The 10,836-nt window shown below is 38.9% G+C and overlaps 1 pseudogene; it reads left to right on the top strand.

Moving 5' to 3' along the window:
* The first annotated feature begins 1,306 nt into the window (after positions 1 to 1,306).
* LOC114710218 lies at positions 1,307 to 2,032 on the top strand (annotated as a pseudogene).
* Positions 2,033 to 10,836: the final 8,804 nt, after the last annotated feature.

The raw sequence follows: 10,836 nt of genomic DNA, 5'->3' as shown, positions 1-10,836 counted from the left end.
GATGGGTGTCTGGTCCAGGTCTTAATCCAGGATCTAGAGATTTACAGAAAGCCAAGGTCAGTTATCAAGAGGTTATGTGGGGATTGGGTGCAAATGCAAAAGAACTGCTGTCAGCAAAGCCACGGGAAATTTTTTAACAGAAGAATGAGCATGCCCTGGAAAAGAGGTGTTGTCCTGTCTAGGAGGAAGCCTCAGAAGGAGGCCTGACCATGATGGATCCTATGTAAGAATCAAGATAAAGCCAGGCATGGGGTAGACACCTAAAGTCCTACTTTGAAAGTTAAGGCAGGAGAATCACTCGTGCTCATGAGTTTGAGAAAACATAACAAGAACCCCATCTCCAAAAGAGAAAAAATTTGCATGTGTGTGTGCGCGCACACACACACACACAGCCTCAAGTGGTTCAGAACTTCCTTTGCTAAGATATTCTTTGATTTTATAGAGATGTAAAGTAAGAGTTCTTAGGGCAAGGATATTTTTGTTTTGGTTAAAATAATTTTCTGATTGAAGTCTTAACAGAGTCTAAAAATGCGAAAGCAAAGCATGTTTTGTAACAAATTGGTTCAATGGTACCCAAAGAGGAAAACTCATTGTTCCTTTGTACCACCCTCTGTGAGCCTGTGAGCCTGTGAGACACCACCCTCTGTCCTGTGCAGAAACACCTTTGCCTCTCTCCTCACACACGCACAGATTCAAACACACGTGCTTACACATTAACACACATGCTTACAGATAAGACAGCTGTCTTCTGGAGGCTTCATTTTCTAAATGAAGACCAGGCCCTTAGAAGAATTTTGAAACTCTTGGGGGGGAGAATGGGGGGTCGTTTGGAGGGCAAGCCTAGGGGAACAGGAGGAGGGAAGAGGGGGATCTCTGGTGTGTAAAATGATTTTTTTTTCTTAATTAAAAATGGAAAAAAATAAAACTAATAAAAAATATGATCTGATTTATTATCTCTAACTGAAGCATAATCTTTCATAAAATACATACTCTTACACTTTTTAGTTCATTAAACAAGTCATGTAGTAACTCACTTGACAGTCATCTTTACCAGGAGAAGCCTAGAGATAAACTCTAAGTACCAAGTGAGTGTGTTAAACCTGAAAGACACAAACATCTTCACTTCTGAACTTCTGAGTATGGCAGTTGTAACATGCACAACTTCCAATGACAGTCACAAAGGATAAAAAGGCCACAAAGCCAGCAAAGAATCCAGGAGTCATATGACTGTGAAGCCATATGACTGTGAAGACATATGTTAAAATACTGAACTCAAGTTCCAAAGCGCGCCTGCCAGCCGGGAGACATGCAGAATAACCTGTCCACCCAGCTTCCCACTGTGGGGCCCACCTGGAAGGCCACCACTGCAGTCATTTTTCTTCAGGGATCGGGAGATACTAGGCACAGCAGGGCCAAAGCTTTTGCGGATGTCAAAAGTTCCCACATGAAATATGTCTGCCCACATGTCCCCGTTATGCCTATTGCATTAAATATGAATAAGGCTATGCCTCCTTGGTGTGATATTATAGAACTTTCACCAGGTTCCCGGGATAATGAATCTGGAATCAAACAGAAATGTAGCAGAAAATGTAAAAGCTTTGGCAGATCAAGAAGTGAAGACTAGCGTTCCTGCTAACAGTTGTTTAGGGAGGATTTTCTCAGGGAGATGCCAGTTCTTTCTTTGAGCACTCCTCTCGCCACACAACAGAAAGGCGGCATCGCTGCGCTCAGTGCGGACTTCCATGTCGGCTTCATTTCCTCGGGGTCCTATCAACATCGCTGATAGTGACATCCCAATTCTCCTGTTCCATGGAGATTGTGTACCTTTAGTTCCCTTAACGTGTGTTTCTCTTACTGTTGAAAAACTAAAAGCATTGGCAAAAACAGCCATGATGAAAGCATGATGCACAGCTATTGTCAGCAGAAAATGATGGATGTCTGGGAGTTCATTGATAAACTCCTACCTCTAATTGATTGACGTCACTAAGAGGCCTTGTGTAGACGTTCATCAGCATCATTGTAGTAGAGTATAAACCCTTTCCCATGCCTGATCATAAAACTTCTAATGCGTGCAATATTAAAATGTTTTGCAAATACATATCAATGATACAGACTAAATGATGTCTCCCTCATTGGAAATGTATGATCTTTTTAAGTTTCTATACATATATTTGTATTATATAATCTAAAATATACTAGTATTAAAGTAGGTGAAGAGAAGCAGCTAGCATCTTTTTCTCAAATTAATTCAGCAAAATAAAATACCAAACCCAGAGTTTTATTACATCATTTGAAAATCACTAGTATGCTCACTGAAAATTTGTTAGGTCTAAACAAGCTGTTAGGATAATCTGTAAGTGACTTGTTAATGCTGTGAGTTAAACTGTGGTTTTACTCAATTGTTTAGTCACCATGCAGTGTCTATTTTTATATGTGTAATCACATATACATGACTGTAATAAATAAGGTTCAGATGGTATTACATTATCCTTAATACCAGAGACAATGCTATTAAGTGTCAAAAAAAAAAAAAAGTAATAACACTCTTCAATTAGTGGACCTTTTATAGGGGACCAGGCTTTTGTTTTCCTTTTATTTATTTTTTTTCTCCTCTCAAGAAACAAATAGGCTGGGCGGTGGTGGCACACGCCTTTAATCCCAGCACTCGGGAGGCAGAGGCAGGCGGATCTCTGTGAGTTCAAGGCCAGCATGGTCTACAAAGCGAGTTCCATGAAAGGCGCAAAGCTACACAGAGAAACCCTGTCTCAAAAAACCAAAAAAAAAAAAAAAAAAGGGAGACACTGCAGCCGCCGCCATGACCAGCAGCATGTAAAGACGCTGGTAAGCCACCAGCCACGTGGCAAGGTATAGATTTATAAAAATGGGTTAATTTAAGATATAAGAACAGTTAGCAAGAAGCCTGCCATGGCCATACAGTTTATAAGTGATATAAGCATCTGAGTGATTATTTTATAAGTGGATTGTGGGACTGCGGGGCTTGGGGAACCTGGAGAGAAGCCCTCCAGCAACAAATGGCGCCCAATGGCTCGAGTTTCCACCTTAAACCTGAGAATATTTAGTAACCAATTCTAAACAGAGCCAAAACCAGGTTCCTGCCTCTTGTCTCATATGGGCAGCTAGACGCCGCAAAACGCAGGTTTGAACACTGGCGGGTACCTGGCGTGTGCGTTTGACTGGCAGAATGGCTGAAATGAGGTGTCTGCCAGCGGCACATTAAGCTGTGTGGTAGATTTAGTCTTTACTAGTATTTAAAAAAAAAAAAAAGAGGTTTCTGGGCTACACGCTGCTTTGATAAAAGCTTAGACCCATTATTTCTGAGACTTGATGACTCCCAGAGCTGGCGGAAAACGTACCACTGCCATGTTGGGAAGCTGAAGTGGGCAGAGCCAGCAGCCACATCACCTTTTCAGTCTTAGAATGGTGCAGTTTAAAGCAATAGGCTCAAGGTAATATAAAAAATAAGCCACATAAAGATGGCTACCACACAGAGAATCTGGATTATGTTGTCTTTGATATTCGTAACTGAAGAAAAACATTTGATTGCAAAAGCTGTTGAGTTATGCCAAAATGTATTTTTTAAAGGTACCTTGACTTCAAAATTTGGATTTAAGGATATGTTGCTTTGGAAAAGAGGTTCTGCTTTTGTTTCCACAGAAAGCCAGAGGCTGTGGATTTGTTCCAGATTAAGATACATCAGGTTTTGCCGGGCATTGGTGGCGCACGCCTTTAATCCCAGCACTCGGGAGGCAGAGCCAGGCGGATCTCTGTGAGTTCGAGGCCAGCCTGGGCTACCAAGTGAGCTCCAGGAAAGGCGCAAAGCTACACAGAGAAACCCTGTCTCGAAAAACCAAAAAAAAAAAAAAAAAAAAAAAAAAAAAAAAAAAAAAAAAAAAAAAAAAAAAAAAAGATATATCAGGTTTCACCAGCCAAGGCCCCCTGAAAGGTCTCCAATGACACCATGGCCCAGATGATCCAACATCCAGAGCTGTTTCAAGGCAACTGGTTCACACAATACAGCCTCATGGACTACCCCATAGGCCTAAAATTTTCTTTGCATCCCCATAAGATACAGCGCCCCCCTCCAGCAGGAAGTAGTAAGAGATGCTACGTCCAAATTCCCAAATATACCAAGCTGGCTTTAGAGGTGGAATTGGCTCACTCCCCCTCTAAACCCAGACATATTGCTTTAAAAAAAAAATGGTTAAGAGATTCTTGTGTCCCAAATCAGAAGAGCCCTCTGGTGTGGGACAGAGAAAAACCAATATTTTTATTTAAAACAGGTTGATTATAAATGTGATCTCTTTCTAAAAAAGAAAAGGGGATATGATATAGATATATAGGAGGATATGGAGATGATAAGATAAAAGGGTAGATTAATGAACCTACTTTTAAAGAACAACTTGTTTAAAATGTTTTACATTGGTATAGATTTTAGTTTATGTTTTAAATGTTTTACATTAGTATAAATTTTAGTTTATTGATACAAAGTTGAAGTTAATTTTGTTATACTGTATATATATATTTCTATTCTTTGAGGTATTATGTTTATGTAACTCATTTAAAATTGTAATGGATAATTAAAAAATAGATTAATAATTAGTCATCTATGATAATCATATCTGTAGCCATGTTAGTTAAGTCTTCTAGGTATACATAGATATATTGCAGATAGATAGGTAATCTTCAAACACATCATAGACCTGGAGAATATGGCATTTAAATAACTTAAAATTTTGTTGACGTGAGACACAATTGCTCCTGGCTGCACCAATTGATCCCGAGAGAATGTTAGGCTTCTAAGACATTTCCATTTGGAAGTTTGTCTTTTTGGCACAAAATGGCCTACTGGGCAAAGAACTGCCCTTGCCTTGATGGCTGACAGTACAAATGCAATGCTGTCCTTTCTGGACAAGCGGGACACAAGGAAAGCGACCACTGTACTCTGCCAAGACAGGGTAAGATAGTCTCTCAGAATTCCTGCTTCTAAAAATGGTCTGTCAGATACTCTAGGTCTGTAGCCAATTTAAATGCACCAACAATGCTGAGAAACATTAGGTGACTGTCCAGGCTGCCAGCTGTCTTGGTCTACTTTTGCAAGATTCCCAAAAGCTGCTTGCATCCATCTACCATTTCTCAGGTACCATTATGTTTCTTCTCAGGTCTTTGATGTGGTTGAAAACTAGATAGTTGTAATTTCCTCAGTTATGATAAAAGATAAGTTAGATATAAAACCTTAAACTCACAAATATAAGATAGATAGGACATCTTCTTTAATATTGTAACTATAATTCTTGCTCGGTAATTGTTATATGTAACTTTACCATGTTAAAGTTAAAACCTTCCTTTTTAAAAAAAGAAAAAAAGGGGAAGTGCTGTGGATATTGCTCTAATATAAATAAAACACTGATGGCGGATTTTGGCCTGGTTAAGAATTTGGCTGGTTAAGCATGTGGCTGGTTAAGCATTCAGGCTTTGGAGCAGTAATTCAGCTGAGACCCATTCCGGATGAAGACTCAGAGGCCTCCAGTCTGAGGAGACAAGACCAGCTGACGAACTGGCAAGGACTTTTAAGATTCATGCTACATCTGGCGCCCAACGTTCGTGTTATGAATTCATGAAAAAGCTGTTTGCCTGTGGCCTTGTGAGCCCCAGCTCAGGCCCAAACTACACTCAGTCAGTTGTGGTGGCGCACACCGGTAGGATTTGCTGAAGGAGACAGAGGCAGGAGGATCCCAAGTTTGAGGCCGGCCTAGGAGGCTTGGGAGAAGCTTTGGCCTGGACTGAGCCACAAACAGTGGTGGGACCATGGAAGCAGTGGCTACTGCTCCACATTGCCAGCTCCTTCTCATCATGTTGGTGACTGCGGTGATGCTGCTACCTGGGACGAAGGGTTTACTGCTGCTGGTTCAGAGAAGAATTGCCAGGACCATCGTGTTACAAGAAAGCATCGGCAAAGGTCAGTTTGGAAAAGTTTGGCAAGACAAATGGTGGGTAAAAACCGCTGTGAAGATTTCCTGTACTAGGGAAGAATGTTCATGGTTCCGAGAAAGAGACATTTATCAGACTGTGATTGCTCCAAACCACAGAGGAGGCAAAAAAAAAAAAAGTCTGCTGGAAACCATGACCATGCCTAACAGTGACTTTGAAATCTTCAAAAAGATGACAGGATCCTACAATGATGATTCCACATGGACTATGATAAAGCCATTAAGCCGATTAACACCATGGAAAAATCGACTCTGGACTACAAACTGGTCAGAACAATTTCAAGAGGACTAGTTGAGATAATCCAGCCTGACAGACTACTTGAACAAGGACTTGAAACAAGCCCTGAACTTTCCTATTATGCAGAGACTGGACAAATGATACAGGACTTGATGATTAACCCAAAAATTTTCTTTTCAAGATTCCCTAAAGATATCTTCACCCCTAGAAAGCAAAAAGAAAAAGAGAATATAGATATGAGATAGATCATCGAATCTACTCTGAGGAAAAAGATAAAGAAATAATAGGATAAATAGGTAGATCACTGAATCTACACTGAAGAAAAAGGGGAAGATATAAAAATGACAAAAGGTAGACTAATGAATCTATTATGAAAAGAAAAGAGAAAGAATATGGATATGATAAGATAAAAAGGGAGATTATGGAATCTACTTTTAAAAAGGAACTACTTGTTTTAAATAAGATAAGTAATGAAAATTTTTTCGTCTGAGTTTATCAGATGTTACTGGACTGAACATTGTTACTATATATAATGGAGTTTTTTGGTCTGGATCTGTCAAATGTTAATGAACTAGACATTGTTAATGTAATCTTGACTGTATATTGCATATACTTATTGAAGATAGTTTTTCTTGTATTAGTTATAAGCTTTCTTTAATTTTAGACAAAAAGAGAGGAGATGTAGTGGTATTGTGTTCCCCAAAATATTGTGTACCTTAATAAATTTATCTGGGGTCAGAGAACAGACAGCCACTAGATACAAAGACTAGAAAATGGTGGCACTCACACCTTTAATCCTAGCATTCCAGAAATAGAAATCCCTCTGGATCTCTGTGAGTTCAAGGCCACACTGGAAATACCCAAGCATGGTGACACGCCTTTAATCCCAGAAAGCCAGCCTTTAATCCCAGGGAGTGGTGGTAGAAAGCAGAAAGATATATAAGGCGTGAGAACCAGAAACTAGAAGATTTTGGCCTGGTTAAGAATTTGGCTGGTTAAGCATGTGGCTGGTTAAGCATTCAGGCTTCTAGCAACAGTTCAGCTGAGAGCCATTGGGATGAGGACACAGAAGCTTCCAGTCTGAGGAAACAGGACCAGCTGAGGAATTGGCAAGGTGAGATAGCTGTGGCTTGTTCTGTCTCTCTGATCTACCAGCATTGACCCCAATTAAAAAAAAAAAAAAAAAAAAAAAAAAACACTGATGGCCAGTGACCAGGCAGGAAGTAGGCTGCCAGGCAGGAAGTAGGTGGGACAAGGAGAGAGGAGAATTCTGGAAAGCGGAAGGCTGAGGAGGGAGACACTGCAGCCGCCGCCATGACCAGCAGCATGTAAAGACGCCGGTAAGCCACCAGCCACGTGGCAAGGTATAGATTTATAAAAATGGGTTAATTTAAGATAAAAGAACAGTTAGCAAGAAGCCTGCCACGGCCATACAGTTTATAAGTGAAAAAAGAAGAAGGAGGAGGAGGAGGAGGAAACAAATAAAAAAAAAAGGTTCATTCTTGATCTTCCATAGAAGACCAATATTGCCTCTCTGCTGTAAAAACTTCTCAATAGATACTATAATTTGAAATCCTGAGTCACAGACTATGGTATTTCAAATATACATAATGTGTAAAGAAACCAAACATTATTTAATCTTATATATTTCAAAGAACTGCACCTTAGTCCAACTTTAGACTGTAGCATCATCAGAATTTTCAGTCATGAAAGTAATTCTGTGGTTTTATTTTTCTGTAAAATCTTAAAGGGTAAATAATATCTTGGCATGTTCAGAAATACGTGAGACTAGTTTTAAAATATAATTTCTTAAACATCTTATAGCAAACTTTAAATTTACATTTTCTGTACATATGTTATTATTAAAACCAAATACTGTACATGATGAGCAATCAGAAACTTTTGTTTTTTATCTGATAACAAACTAATTTGAAATTTTCATTTTAGTTAATGTTTTGAAAGTTAATCTCCTGTGAAAACATTAAAATAGAAATTGTTTTATTTTAAATCATCAAGATATCCAGAATACTGATGAAAATTATTAAAATTAATTTAAGGGTAATAAAGAATGTTTAGAACCATTACACATAGTATAGTTATCACACAGTTGAATATGTTGCAAAAATTATTGTTACTTCTGTATAAGGTCATTTCTGAACTGTGGCTTTTCTTGCTGTTTTCCAACTGACAATGACTGTGCTAAGAAGCATCTTTATGAACTGGTACTAACTAATATGGAGATCATAACTAGATAGGATGTTAAGAACTAAGCCACACAGTTAGTCTGGATTTAAAACAATTTCAAACAATCATTTACTACTTTGCTTTCCTTCAAAGAATATAAACTTCAGTTATACACACCAGTAAAGTCTTATTTAGGGGTAAGAAATATTCCATTGAATTCATAAGCAATAATGTGGGAAAATGTAATGCTTTAAACAGTTTCAATCAATGTCAAATAAAATTTAATTCTGGCTTTCCTGTAGAAAAAAACTATTGAATTCAGAACTTCTCCAGCAATGACCAAGAAGAGACCATACTGCTGAAGAAAAAAGAAAACCTCTGTCTTCCCACGGAACTGTTAATTTAATTAAAACAACAATATCATGTGTTAGTATAGAAATGCTTATGTTGTTAAGAAGAGAAGAAAAGTCATCTAAAAGCAATACCTCCAGGATGGAGGTTAAATGAGAGATACACCTAAAATCACTAGTCCTATACTTAAGACATCTCTAACAAGATATCATACCAGTGGCTCTCCATCACTAGTGGCCTATACCTGTGTTCAGTCTGCAGCAGAGTCAGGTTCTGCTAATGAGACCCATTCACAACTGTCTGCCCTCAGTTCAGTGACTGCCTCAGTTCCCAACAGTCAGACCTACCTTGTAAATTCAGGCTCTTTATCAAGACCTCGGGAACTTCTCTAGAAGCCTGACCATGGTGTTAGCTTCAATGACCAACATTGTTAATGAGTATTGGTCAATGTAGTGTCAACAGTCCTCATCTGCTGAGCACACACCACATATCAGGGACTGTTTCAAAGCACTTTACACATTTCCATTTTGAAATCCTTAAAACCACCTTAGACTGTTTTTTGTCAGAGACAGCATAATTTGTAGAGTTTTACTGGGATCATCAGCATCTGAAGTGGGCCTGTGTACTACATCACCCCATGGCAGAATGTACAAGGGCAAAAGTGCAAATAACAGAGAAGAAGGAGCTGAGTGTATCTGGCTATTGGGATCCCACTCCTATGAAACAGCATTCATAGCCTAGTTACCAAAGTTTCCACCTCTTAGTACGTAGCAACTAAATTTCAATTTGAATTTCAAGTCATAACACAATCCTACAAAGTAGTTGATAAGCACCTCTTATATGTCAAAACACTAGAGTACACTAAAGAAGAATAAACTATGGCCCTGAAGAAGTAATATTCTATAGAAACTAAGATCAACATTAAAAACATATTCATTTTTACAAAACCAAGACAACTCCAGTCAGGTTGAGAGAAAATAGACAATCACATTTTCAGAAAAACAAAACAACAACAATAATATGTAGCATGAATCTTCAAAGTTCTTATAAATAAAATAAACCCAGAGCCAAGTATTGGGGTGAACACTGGAAGATCAGAGAGACTGAACAAGCCACAGCTAACCTCACCTGGCCAACTTCTCAGCTGATCTTGTTTCCTCAGACTGGAAGTCTCTGTGTCCTCATATCCAAATGGCTCTCAATTGAACTGTGCTGCTCCAAAGCTTTAAAGCTTAACCAGCCAAATGCTTAACCAGCCAAATGCTTCTAGTTTCTGGTCCTCACACCTTATATACCTTTCTGCTTTCTACCATCACTCCCTAGGATTAAAGGCTTGCTTTCTGAGATTAAAGCGTGAGTCACCATGCTTGGCTGTATCCTTGAACACATGTATTTCTGCCTCTGGAATGCTAGGATTAAAGGCACATGCTACCACTGCCTATCCTAAGTATCTAGTATTCTGTTCTCTGACCCAAGATAAGTTTATTAGGGTACACAATATTTTGGGGAACACAATACCACCACAATAATACAAATCCCAGACAGAGATATTAGGATGTCCATTGATGGTAAAATCCCTAGGCAACTGACAGATGTTAAAAATCTGTTAGAAAACAAACTTAATCCAGACCTCTCAGAATGCCTTATGCACAAAGTTTTGAAATGTATAAGCTCAAACTAAAAAGCAAAGATCTCAAAACTCAAAAAAAATGATGTATGAGTCTCAGCTCTGGCAGTATTGGGCCAGGCAATTCATTGTGTGATATTCTATGCACTACAAGATCTTCGTAAGCATCCTTGGCCTGTACAAAAAGATATACTTCTTCCTTCCCTTCCCTGGGATGGCAGGCCAAAATATTTCAAGACTGAGCTAAATTTCCTCTCAAGGGTAAAATTGGACCAATTCATAACTACTGGGGTAAAGCAATAAGAGTATACAGCAGAACCAGACTCTTAGAAGGAAAAACTTCACAGTTCAGTGTGATAGTACTTGGGAGGGGGAGATAAGGAGGAAAGAGAAGAGGAGGAGGAAAAGAGGAGGAGGAGGAAGAAGAA

Source organism: Peromyscus leucopus, chromosome 2 (assembly GCF_004664715.2).
Source record: "Peromyscus leucopus breed LL Stock chromosome 2, UCI_PerLeu_2.1, whole genome shotgun sequence".
Classification (NCBI taxonomy): domain Eukaryota; kingdom Metazoa; phylum Chordata; class Mammalia; order Rodentia; family Cricetidae; genus Peromyscus; species Peromyscus leucopus.
The sequence above is the reverse complement of the archived record's forward strand: the minus strand, read 5'-3'. Positions and strand labels throughout refer to the sequence as shown.